Source organism: Cupressus sempervirens, chromosome 9, assembly GCF_028749045.1.
Source record: "Cupressus sempervirens isolate cs-2001-9-10 chromosome 9, ASM2874904v1, whole genome shotgun sequence".
NCBI lineage: Eukaryota > Viridiplantae > Streptophyta > Pinopsida > Cupressales > Cupressaceae > Cupressus > Cupressus sempervirens.
In genome coordinates, this window is record NC_143126.1 from 137536633 (window position 1) to 137549281 (window position 12649).

General features: G+C 34.3%; 1 pseudogene; it reads left to right on the top strand.

Annotated features, from left to right (window-relative positions):
• The first annotated feature begins 934 nt into the window (after positions 1 to 934).
• Positions 935 to 1570, top strand: LOC149537899 (F-box protein At5g50450 pseudogene; annotated as a pseudogene).
• Positions 1571 to 12649: the final 11079 nt, after the last annotated feature.

Genomic DNA, 12649 nt, shown 5'->3' on the forward strand with positions numbered 1-12649 from the left:
TAAAATTCCATGTCCTTGGCTCATTACTAGCTCTGTACAACACTTGAAATTTTAGAATCTGACTTCTGAGCCTCAAGTTATTGTAGGTTAATGGACAGACCCAAAATACATTTTTTCAAGTCTATCATTAACCATTAAACTCTCAAAAGGTTAATGATAACCCAAAAAAACACATTTTTCTTAACCATTAACCTCTCAAAAGGTTAATGATAACCCCCAAAAACACATTTTTCTTCAAGATTAACCTCTCAAAAGGTTAATGATAGCCTCCAAAAACACATTTTTCTTAACCATTAACCTCTTAAAAGGTTAATGATAGCCTCCAAAAACACATTTTTCTTAACCTGTTTGAGACAATTATTAACCTCTCTGTTTAGCTGATTAGGGTCAAGACCTGGGTAGTAAGGAAATGGACAAGAATGTTGCTGTTGCAAAGTTAATAAATTTGGATACTTTTGGAGATTCTTTGGCCATTAGGTCATGGATGGAAGACTGTAGCAATATGGAATTTACAAAAATGTCACCTAACTCCTCAGCTTGTATAGGACCAAAAGCTTATGAGCATTGATGTCAAAAACTAGGAGCAGATGGCTGTAGCACATGAGGAGCACCCTCTTCAATCAAATCTAGTGTTTTTTGACATTGAAAATGATACTCCCGCTGCAAGACAAAACACTTTCATGTGAATGGAGGGTTTTCAAGTGAGGAATGAATTGTTGAAGTCGAACCTAACCATAGAATTGGATTTTCAATACCTAATGGATTTAGCTACACGTAAGAAGCCTTTTACAAGATCAAATGATGAACAAAATGAAATTTTTTTGGCCCTGGGAAGAAACAATGATGATCTTGCCAATAACGAAGTAGAATAGAAAATGATTTACTATTGAAATCTATCAGAACATATGATGGCTCATGTCTTCTAAAGGAAAACATGAAACAGGAACTTAAATATATAAAAGCCTTCAACAAAAATAATAGCACATCGCACACATGGGTGTTGTATTCTCTCGGCGTGATTCAATTCAATGGCAGTGAAGGCTTATGGAAGGAGAAAATGCTAAGAGTAGGAGTAGTTCTATGTGCCAAAGCAGCTGCCCTAGGGCACATTGACCCCATGAAAGAGCTTGAACATTGTTTGCAGGATGGATATGGAGTGAAAAGGAACTTTCAGGAGGGGCACAAATTTGTGGTACAAGCCAATGCAAAAGAGGCAATATTATGTGTTGCAGACAAATGATTCCACGTGAGGAAGCTCAAGAAAAAGAGATGGCTTATGAAGCATCATGCCATTGATGATTCCCTCATGGAATGGTTTGAATTACATCCCCTGGCTAAGGGTCTAAGACTGTGCTATTATTCCAGGTGAAGAAGGCTCGAGACTAGATGGCATGAATTTCGAAGGTGTCCTGCATGTGGCACTGTCAATTACTGCTCCAAGTCATGCTAGGCTTTAGATTGGAAGAACAATCACAGGTATAATTGATCTCCTATTGTTAATTGGGATGAACTACAAGGCCTAGAAATTATTGACCAGGCAACCATGAAAGGAGATGATGGGAACAATTGAGCCAAGATAAAAATAATGGACTTGAGGTTTAAAACAAATATGGAACAACTTACATAGATTGTGTGAATGGGAGTCTAGCTGAGTAGAAAAATAGGTTTGTCCAAAAATATGACAGTCTTGAATCAAGAGGATTCTAATTGTTCATTTCCAAATCTATGAACAAGTTGTAGGAGATGTAAACAATACCCGAGATTGCTCTTAACTTGTTTGACATAATGCCAAAATAGAAAGGAAAGAAAACTATATCTGTGACATCACATATTCAAGAATTCTAAAATTGGGTTTGACTATTTGCATGACAACCTTAGACAAAGTAAAGGGGACCTTGTTATGAGATGGCCAAATCCATTTAACTTTGCTATTGTTGATGAAGTTGACTTGATCCTAATTGGTGATGGTAGAAAATCCTTTGCTGATAAGTGGTGAGGCCCCTAGTGATGCCGCGCGGTTTCCAGTGGCTACACAGGTAGCCAATCTTCTTGTGTTGGATTATCATTATAATGTGGAGCTCACTAAGGAGTGCATAGAAACTATAGAGCTAGTTCTTGACATAGATGACTTTTGGGATGAAAGGGATCCTTAAGCAAGATTTGTGATAAATGCTTTAAAGGCAAAAGAGTTCTATTGATAGGATGCAAACTACATTGTCAAAGATGGTGAAGTACAAATTATTCTGCAATAGAGCACAACTATCCAAGAGAGTTAGATATCTCTCATGGAGGGAGATGACAATGAAGGAGTTGATTATTATAGCTACTCTTATAGCTAGTTTTGTTGAAGGGTTACAAAGATTTTCAGAGCAGCTGATAATTATGGTAAGGAAGTCAGACATGTCATTAACAAGATGCACTAAACGTATGATGCAATTCCACGGGAGCTATACATTTCAAAACTTTCTGGGATAGATCAATTATGTCTAGATGGATAGAGTAAGTACCTTGAAGATCAATGATTGAATATGTATACATTCTTAGGAGTCCTATCTAATTTTGCCTTTGAAAGTCTTCCTTGTATAAGTTAATTTTCTTGAGGTAATTAACCTCCCCAAAATCATGTATTTTGGAGGCAGTTATTAACCATGAAGAAATAGTTATTAACCTCTATGTCTGTATAAGGACTCCTATTGGCTTTGTAAAGGGGACTTTTTGGTTTTAAAAGTAAGGGAACACTATGCTGAAATTTTGATTTGGGTATAAATTTTGGAAAGTATGTACACTTTTTATCTCTAAAATTGAAAATCTCATTTGTCTTCTTGGTGCAAGGAAATGAAATGAGATGTGCTTTGGGTTTCTTATTCTAAAATCAAAATTGCTATCCACTATAGTAAACATTCTCATGGTATTGTGCAAGTGTTTATGAATAATGAATGTGTTTGGTAATACTGGTTCCTTTCAAGCATAGTTCTTGATCACCTTTGTTGTCATTCTCGTTTACCTAAGAAGGTTGTGAGGGCATGTGGTGCATTCATCTTGAACGAATTTCTCTTGATCTTTGAAGTTTTAGATTCTTTATTCATAAAAACCTTTTAAAATTATATCAAACAAGGGACTTGCCCCTCTAAATAGAGAGGAAGGCCGCATACCAAGGGCCTATCAAACTGTTGTGAATGGTTTGCCACACACTCCATTGGAAAAATTCTACTGTGACAAATTTTTTTACCAACAATGTTACACAAATGTCATATCATTATCATTCAGTGCATGCCAAGCTCACTTGGGGAGTGAAGACAATTTTTTGCATCTATCAAGCATTCTTGTGTTTTCTTAGCTGAAAAAGTAGTGTCTATCAAGTTCATTTGGGTGTGAAAGGAATGTCTACAAAAGATGAGTGTTAACTGAGCTCACTCAGTTAATGAAAATAATGTTGGATGGAACTATTCTTAACTAAGCTCAATTAGTTACCAAAGAATCTTTGGGAGTTTTCAGTGTTAACCGAGCTTCCATTGGTTAGTCGAGGATATTGTTTCTAAGTTAGTGTCTACCAAGCTGGGTCAGGTAACAAAGAATTTTCTTGTTTTGGCATATTAAGCTTAATTAATTTATCTATTGGTTCTAGCCAACTGAGGAGATGAATGTGAATTATTCTAAGTTGTATATGAACTAACTTGATAATATGAATGATATAAGTATGAGGTCAAGTTGTGAACTTGAAAGTTGGCAAGAATTTGAATGCATGGATGATTTTGAAGATCTAATGATGCAGTAAGGTAGTGAATCTGAAGGATAAGTAAAATATCATTGTGAAGTAGAAAAGAGATATTTGATCAGGAAGGAACAAGTAAAACCAAAATTGAGGTCTATAATCAACAATTCTATTGCATTCAAATCAGGTCATCACATTGTTTCTCTCTAACCATTGTAGCAATGATCTAAATCTGTTAATAGAGTTGGATTAACAACTATTTGTAAAACCTCTAACAACGTGGTAGTTCTATTGAATTTTCTAAAGACCTCTAACAAGGCCACTCCTAACAGGGTGATTAAATCCTCTAAAAATATGTTTTGTGACCTTTAATAGGGTTGGCTCCTAATAGGGCTCACTTTAGAAGAGTGAAAATGGAAACTAGTTGCAATTGGTGGTTTTTCCCAAATTGGGTTTCCATGTTAAATCTTGGTGTCAAATGTGTTCATGCTATTTTCTTTTATGCACTTGCATCTAAGTTAAGATAATGGTAATCATAGATAATGTCTAAAATTTTCATGTTAAAGTTCTTACTGAGCATATTCAATATTTACTAAGTTACAACATTTTATGTGTGTTTGCCGAGCATCAGCAATATTTAGTTTTCATAGTTTAATTTGTACTGACCTCCAAGGGATCTAGGATTTATTTTAGTAGTATTTGATTCACCCCTCTCCTCTTAGTTACTCCTAGATTATATTTCTGACAGTGTTTCCATAAATGTCAAAGAGGGAGGTTGTTGAAAATAATTATTCATTTATATATTGTCATTGATCTTACACAAATGTTAAATTCTAACAAAGAATTGCTAGTAGTAACTGAGATCAGAAGACTCCAATATTAGCCAAGCATAAACTCGGAAGAAACCAAGTTCAGTGATCTAGTGTAAATCAAGTTAGTTTGGTGATTGAATGATTCCTATCTCAACAAATTCAGGTCAATTACCAAAGAATTTCATTGAAAACTAAGTCAAGTTAATTACCAAGGAACTCAATGTATCCAAGTGACTCATTTTTAGGGTCAACTAACCTGCAGCAGAATATTTTTCTTTATTATTTGGTGTATGCAAGACAATTTAGTGGATATTAATTGTTTGTTTGTAAGGTTATTCAAGTTGACTTGTCATTAGGTTTCATATATATGAAAGGTCAATTTGTGGATTGAAATATGAAGTTGTGGAAGAAGATAAGATGCAAATAAAGAAGGATATCTAATTAAGAGAAGAACATCAAACGACTTGAAAAGAATATTCTAATTAGGAAGGATCTAGAGGGGAAGCCAAAATAGTGATATGAATCTGAAAATCATTTTCTTCAATAATTAGGTCAACCATTGTTACTCTCTAACAATTGTAGTAGTGAAGGAATCTCTTAACAAAGTTGACTTAACATTCATTTTGTAAATCCTCTAACAAGGTGATATTTCTAGATTCAAGTGTCTTGAAGACCTCTAACAAGGAAACTCTTAATAGGTTGATTCAAATCATTTAATAGGGTCAACCTTATAGTGTGTTTTGTAACCTTTAACAAGGTTTTCTCCTTATAGAGTTCAAAAGAATGAAAAGTTGTAACTAGTTGCATTGGTGGTTTTACCAAATTGGGTTTCTATGTTAAATCTTGGTGTCTCATGTGTTCATGTTATTTTCTTACCAATTTATCTTTCTAAAAATAACTTACTAAAGATTAATACACATTAATATCTCAATATTTCTTTGTTAGTTGAGTTATAGTGAATATCTAGTTGTAATTGAGTTGTGCAAGGATTTGAGTTAATCAGAAGTTTGTATAAACATCTAAGGAATTTGGAATTGTTTTAGTGGTAACTAATTCACCCCTCCCCTCTTAGTTACTCCTCTTATATTTCCAAAAAATGCACCCATTGAATTTTCTTTCATTGCAATTTTTGGAATAGTGCAAAACTTTGGTGCAGAACAAGCATCAATCTTCACCAATTGGATTTTACCAATGTCTTCACTCATTCCTATGGTAAATGAAGCTTCCATATTCTTTTTTAGGGTTTTAATTCTTTTCTTTCTTCTCTAAATTGATCTACACTATTAAGATCTTCACTTGTTCAAGACTCTTGTCCAAATCACTCTTGAAATATTTTGCTAGCTACACAAATCACCAAATTGTGCTATGCTCTTGAAATCTATATGTAGGGTGTGAGATAATGTATTCAAAATTTGATATATAACTTCTTTTGGTTGATTTATGGTATCCATTAATGCTGTGTACTTAGGTAGTTTGAAGCTAGTTGTCTCAATTGTGCCTTTGAACTAGGTCTTCACTTTTCATCTTGGTCTTTTTCATATCACTTGAGGCCCCTACACCAGTTTGCTTCTGAAGTGCTTAGTCTATATTGTAATGCTCTATCAACATAGACAATTTTACTATTGTTTGACAACCCTTCATAAATCTATTTTTATCCATCTTTATAGATGCAAATATGAACTTTGGCACATTTTGTGTAAGGAACTAATGTATGATATATCATTAATTAAATATACAGTTCCATACATACCATTCTTTCTTAGTTTGAGATGACATGATCACCTTCTCCATTGGATTGGGTAACCTCAACTCTATTTTCTCTACTATTTCCATCTTCTTCTTTCTCTTTTCTATTTTGGATTCATCTCATTCTTTACTTTTTTAATGTCTTCCTTTCCTTTACCTTTATATTTTATTTGATTTTTTGAATGTGCTTGAGTCCTACAATTCAAATAGCCCTTCAATCTCAATTTCTTCAAATGAAAATTATTTATCCTAGATAGTGAAATTCCTTTCCTCTTTTTAGGGATTTCTTCACATATTTTCTTTCTTTCTCAATTTTTTACAATATGAGTTGGATGTCAATCACCTAATTGTCAATAACCTTGTCCAGTTTAAAATCCTTGATCTGCAAGATCTAGTCTCCAAGTGATTAATCCTCTTCAAGATAACCAATTCTCTTATACCAATTTTTAATTTATGAAATTACAAATAATATAACAAGATACTTGGGGGGGGGGAGTGAGGGGCAAGCGGGGTGGGGGTGGTTTGGGGTTAATAAGAATCTTAAGCATTTTTTCTTGTTATCAATTCATTCACACATTCACCAGTAGTCTTGTGCATATAAAACTTGTAAGAGAAAGCTTGATGTAACATATAAATCTAATATATCACATTCATGAAAATAAACACATAACACAATATTTATTACCCATAAAACCTCCAAGGTGAAGGTAAAATTGGGATGGGGGTGACATCCACAAGTCTCCACTATTGCAATAATAAAGTTAATCTGTTAGGGTTACAATGAATGATCATAATATATGATCTACCCTATTAAAAACATTTGAGATCTCTAGGTCTCACCTTGTTAGAGGATTTGACACTTATAATAAAGCAAGGACTCTATTACAAGATTTACAAAGATCTATTGAGATCACTCTATTAAGAGATTTACCACAATTCAAGATGACTAATTTAGTACCTAACTCTCAGTATGCTCTATAAGGTAACTTTGAGTCTTCTCTTTGATAACTGATCCTCTCTTTTGATGTGATAAAACTTTTCTTCCCCTCCACTGCTCTGATTAGCTCAATTTTTTTCTAAAAAATAATAGAACACTTCCACTAACTTTTGATCTGATCTTGATTCTTCACTTCACCATTCACATATCACTTCTTGTATGTCATATTGCTTACATCACTTTTCATCTTCATAATCTCTCTTCCTCATGTTCTCTAGGATCCTTTGTTTTCTCCTCATCCTACAATCTAGGATAAAATATTCTCTATTTAAATATTTCCATAAAGAGTTTTCTAGATGCTTCCATATTTTGCATCTTCATCTAAATTATTGATCACAAAACATAGGAATATATGATCCACATCATAATTACGTAAAACTCTCTATAATAACCTCTACAAATATTAAATTTTCCTTCCATGTCAGCTTGAAAAATATTTACCTCAAATTCTATATCATTTATAAATTTTATATAAACTCTACATTGCTTGATACTTACTATTTTCTCATACTTGACATTGTTGATGCTCATTCTATATTGTGCTCGATATGTACTATGTATCTCGACACTTATTTGATGAAACTTCTCAATAAGTTTTGTGTTTGGCTTGTATATAAAATTATTGCTGACCATACACTTACTCGACTACCATAGAGCTTAGTGCATACATACTTGTGTACATGACTCAACATATAGAGAGTAGCCCAGCTGTAGTGATGACCATTTGACTCTACCTAGTAAATGACTAAGTTTTTAATACTAATAGACAATAAATAGATAGAGATACCAACACCTATAAAATTCTTGTCTTTAGGTCTAGGAACAAAATCCCATGTCTCATTCTTCATAATCTGGTCAAGTTCTTCCTAAATTTTTGATCATCCTTGCATGCTTCATCTGCACTATTTGGTTCAAATTGAGAAATCTAACATAATTCTTCATTTACTTTGTTTCTTTTAGTAACACCTTTTTCTTTCCATCTAATAATATTATTAGAAGTGTGATTCTTTGTCAAATTCTTGTTTGATGTATGTGTCACTCACTCAATTCTTATTTCTTCTCTAGGTTTTGATCTTGGTTCTTCTCTTTGTTCTAAACTTTGAATGTCATTCTACAAATCATTGTTAGTGTTAGAGTAAATAATTAATTAATTAATTATTATTTAGTCTATTTTACTTAAGCTTACTTAGATTAATGCATTTATTTAATATTTAGTATTTAATGCATGTAGTGGTTAGTTGTTGACAACACGGGAGTTTGTTCCCTTCTAGCATGTTCTACCTTTTTGTGGATGCTTGGTTGTCAACCTTATCTTCTACCACTTTCAAGCTTGTTGTACAAGCTTCCTTGAGGCCTTTATAAGCGGTCTCTCTCTCATTGTAAAATCATCAATTCACATAGCAATTTCATTTTTCTTATCGTGAAATATTTTCTCTTCCTTTATTTTCTTCAAGCTCGTGTTCCTTCGGTTTCTCTTCAGCAAGCTATTTGCATGTAGGTGATCTTGGCAATTTTGGAGTTGGATTTCATCAACTCCTACATGGTATGAGAGCCTCCTTGCTGCTTCTTGTTCGAAAGATTTTTTTGAAGCCACGATTCGGAGACACAAACCCTAGTTTGTTTGTGATTTTTTCTTCAATCGGGAGGAAGGGCATTTTTCTTAGTATTTGGAAAAAAAGGAGAAAGAAGGTTTGGCATAAAAAATCTGATATTTTTTGGGCTTTTTTCTTTATTTTTTGGAGGTGCGATGACAGCGATTCAAAAAAAATAAATACAACAGTGATTTTCAAACAAGAATATCTCCCTCATACAGACTCATTTTTTCAAGCATTTTTTTTTGTTTTGGGGTAGGATTTCGTGATCTACACATTGGTGCAGATGGTTTGAGATCTTTGTTTCTATTTTTTTCTGAAACTCGCAATTCTCAATTTTTTCCACTTCGAATGCTTAGTACGGGCTCATCTAGACACATAATCAGATTCTATTTTTTTGAAAGTGTATATTTTTTTGTCTACTTTTCAGATTTGCAATTAGATTATAGGTTCTGTGGAAAAAAAATATTACTTTCAAAAATAGGCCCTAAATTGGCTATTATAATTGCACTAAGTAAAAAGTGCCCAATTTATACATTATGGGGGGAGCATTTTCTTTTCTGTAATTTAATTTAGAATAAGACCCTTCTATCTTCTTCTTTCTCTCAATGGCAGATCCATCTGTGACTTGTATCACATCACAATATCACTTCTCATTGTAAATACATATTCTTCTTGTGTTTGCATTTGTGGTCTCTCATGTCTATTTAGGGTTTTTCCCTTACTCCATGCTTTTCCTCTCCTTGGCTTCTCTTTGACAGGTTCTCGCATGTAGGTGATCTTGGGCATCTTCAAAGTTGGATTTCATCAACTCCAACATGGTATTTAAGCAAATAAGCCCATGGAGTAGTGAAACCATCCAAGTCAAATAGTTTTGGGCACTTCAGCTACATGCAGAGTTGACTTCTTTGACACCTAACAACTTTTCCACCATTGAGGACTTTTTGATGAAGTTCAAATCTCTACGTACACTTTTGCAGGGATGTGGGAAAACTAAGACAGATGATGAGTGTATCTTTTTGATACTCTCAAAGTTGAGAGGAAAGTATCAGATCTTCTCTTCCACTTTCTACTCCACTCTGGATGCCTTGGGTGATAGACATAGGATGCCTTCTTTTGAGACATTTTGTGATTAGTTAACCCATGAACAGTCCAAGATTACTTAGATGGATTCATTTTTAAGTTCACAATCACAAGCATTGCTTACATAGGAGCAAAATTTGAAGCAGATATCAGATCCCTCTTCTACTGGTTCATCATCTTCTAAGAAGAAGGAGAAAAAGAAGACTGAGACTCCTACCTGTTCCTATTGTGGTAAATGATCTCATGATGAGGCACATTATTTTTAGAAGAGATTTTATGGCTATGAGAAACCAATTGTAGATTTGCAAGCTCTTCTTTAGAAGAACACCATTTCTTCTCCATCCTCTTCTACCTCACAAGGATTTACCTTTCATTCTTCTTCTACATCTTTGCCATCTACATTGGATCTTGGAAAGGGTCATGCATTAAAGGCTACCATTGCATCTTCTTCATGGGTTCCTTGGATACTAGATTTAGGTGCTTCTCACCAGATGACATCTTCTCAAGGTGTCTTCTCTACTCTTGAGGCTTCTCCTATTCCTCATATTCTCATGGGGAATAACACTGCACTACCAGTCTACAGGAAAGGTTCAGTTCACATCCAAGATGGTATATTCAATGATGTATTGTATGTTCCATCTTTGTTTGCCAACCTTCTCTCAATTTCTCAGATTACACGTAGTGGATCAGGGAAGACAGATGAGTTCACTGCTGATTCAATCTTCATTTGAGATCGTGTAACAGGAGGTCTTATTGCTATAGGGCTAGTTGATCCTTCTACTCATCTCTACACCTTCTCATAGTTTGGTCCACCATCTCCATTGTTGGACCACACTACTTCTCTTTTGCAGGAGCATCATGTGGTGCAGTCATGATACTTGAAACTTTGTATTGTTCTTGAGATCCCTATTTTGGCTGCCACGCCACATCTAGTTGAGGTCTTTTCTTCTCTGCAAGATTCTCCTTCCACTCTACCTAATCTTCCAGCTTCATTTATTGAGACTCTAGGTACACTTGTTGTAGATACTATAGTGGACATTCATGATAGTGTCATTACACCTGCCTTGGGGATTCCATTTCTAGATCCTCATACATTCTCCTCTAGGCATCAACTAGGGTTTCCATTTTTGCCTCTCATTCAGGGATTCCCTTGTTATGTACCCTTGTTTCTTCCACATTGGAGTTGCATTGGTTCGATCCCTCCTTTAGGGGCTCCTTTATTCTGGGGAGGCTTTAGAATCTCTCATGGGGAGATGGGGGGGGGGCTGGTTGTACTTATGGTTTTTAGAGAGTCTCTTGAAAAATTTCCAGTGGAAGTTGTCCTTGGGTGGTCTTATTGAGGCCTTCTTTCCTTCCTTCCTTCCTTCCTTTATTTTTTCTGTATGTTTGTACTTACCTCTTTCTGGGGGAGGGTTTTCCCCATGTGGTTTTCTCTCTTTCCTCATTTATAGAGGTTGCATCTTCTTGCATTGTACATGGGTACCTAACATGGCCTTATTGCCAGGACCCATTTTACATTTTCATCTTAGTTTTACAAGCTTAAGGCATTCCCCTAAGTTGGACTTAAGGGGGGGGGTGTTAGAGTAAATAATTAATTAATTATTAATTATTTATTCTATTTTACTTAAGCTTACTTAGATTAATGTATTTATTTAATATTTAGTATTTAATGCATGTAGTGGTTAGTTGTTGACAACATGGGAGTTTGTTCCCTTCTAGCATGTTCTACCTTTTTTGTGGATGCTTGGTTGTCAACCTTATCTTCTACCACTTTCCAGCTTGTTCTACAAGCTTCCTTGAGGCCTTTATAAGTGGTCTCTCTCTCATTGTAAAATCATCAATTCACATAGCAATTTCATTTTTCCTATTGTGAAATATTTTCTCTTGGTTTATTTTCTTCAAGCTCTTGTTCCTTCGGTTTCTCTTCAGCAAGCTATTTGCATGTAGGTGATCTTGGCAATTGTGGAGTTGGATTTCATCAACTCCTACAGTTAGTCTCATAGAAAGTTTCAACATTTTCTTCTTTATCCTTTGGATTAATATCTTCGTCATAATTACAATCATAAAAAATGGTTACTAATGTTGCCCCTTCTATTACATCCTCTTTCTCAACCAATCCAAAATCATCATTTTCATTATAAATATCATTGAAGGATTCTTCAAATCTTGCATAAAATTTCTCATCATCTAGAGGACAATCATTAGGAATTCTTTATTTTTAAGGTTTTTTAGACTTTTTTAGTCTCTTAGGATATTTGGATGAAAAATGATCAAATTCTTTACATGTCCAATAATCAAAAAATGTCATACCTTCATCTTTCTTTTAATTTTCCTCTTTCCAACTAGCATAGTTAACTCCATCAAGCTTTGAATTTTCTTTTCTAAAATGACTCACCATAGATCTCCTTAAGCTATTATGCTTTTTGTTCAAGGACCTGAGGCTCTGATACCAATTTTTAGAAAGTAAAGTCCACCAAAATAGCTCAAATAGTGGGGAGTGAATGCATTATCAAATCAATATAACTTTTATCAACCTTATTAAACCTTAAGCATGTGGAAAATATAATCAACAACCATAAGAAGATACACATGCATAATAACACTATATTTATTAACTAGGGAAACCCTTGATCAAAGGGAAAACCATAATAGGGAAGGTATCCACAAAATGATGTACTAATATGAATGTTTTGTCTAAGAGGATGGA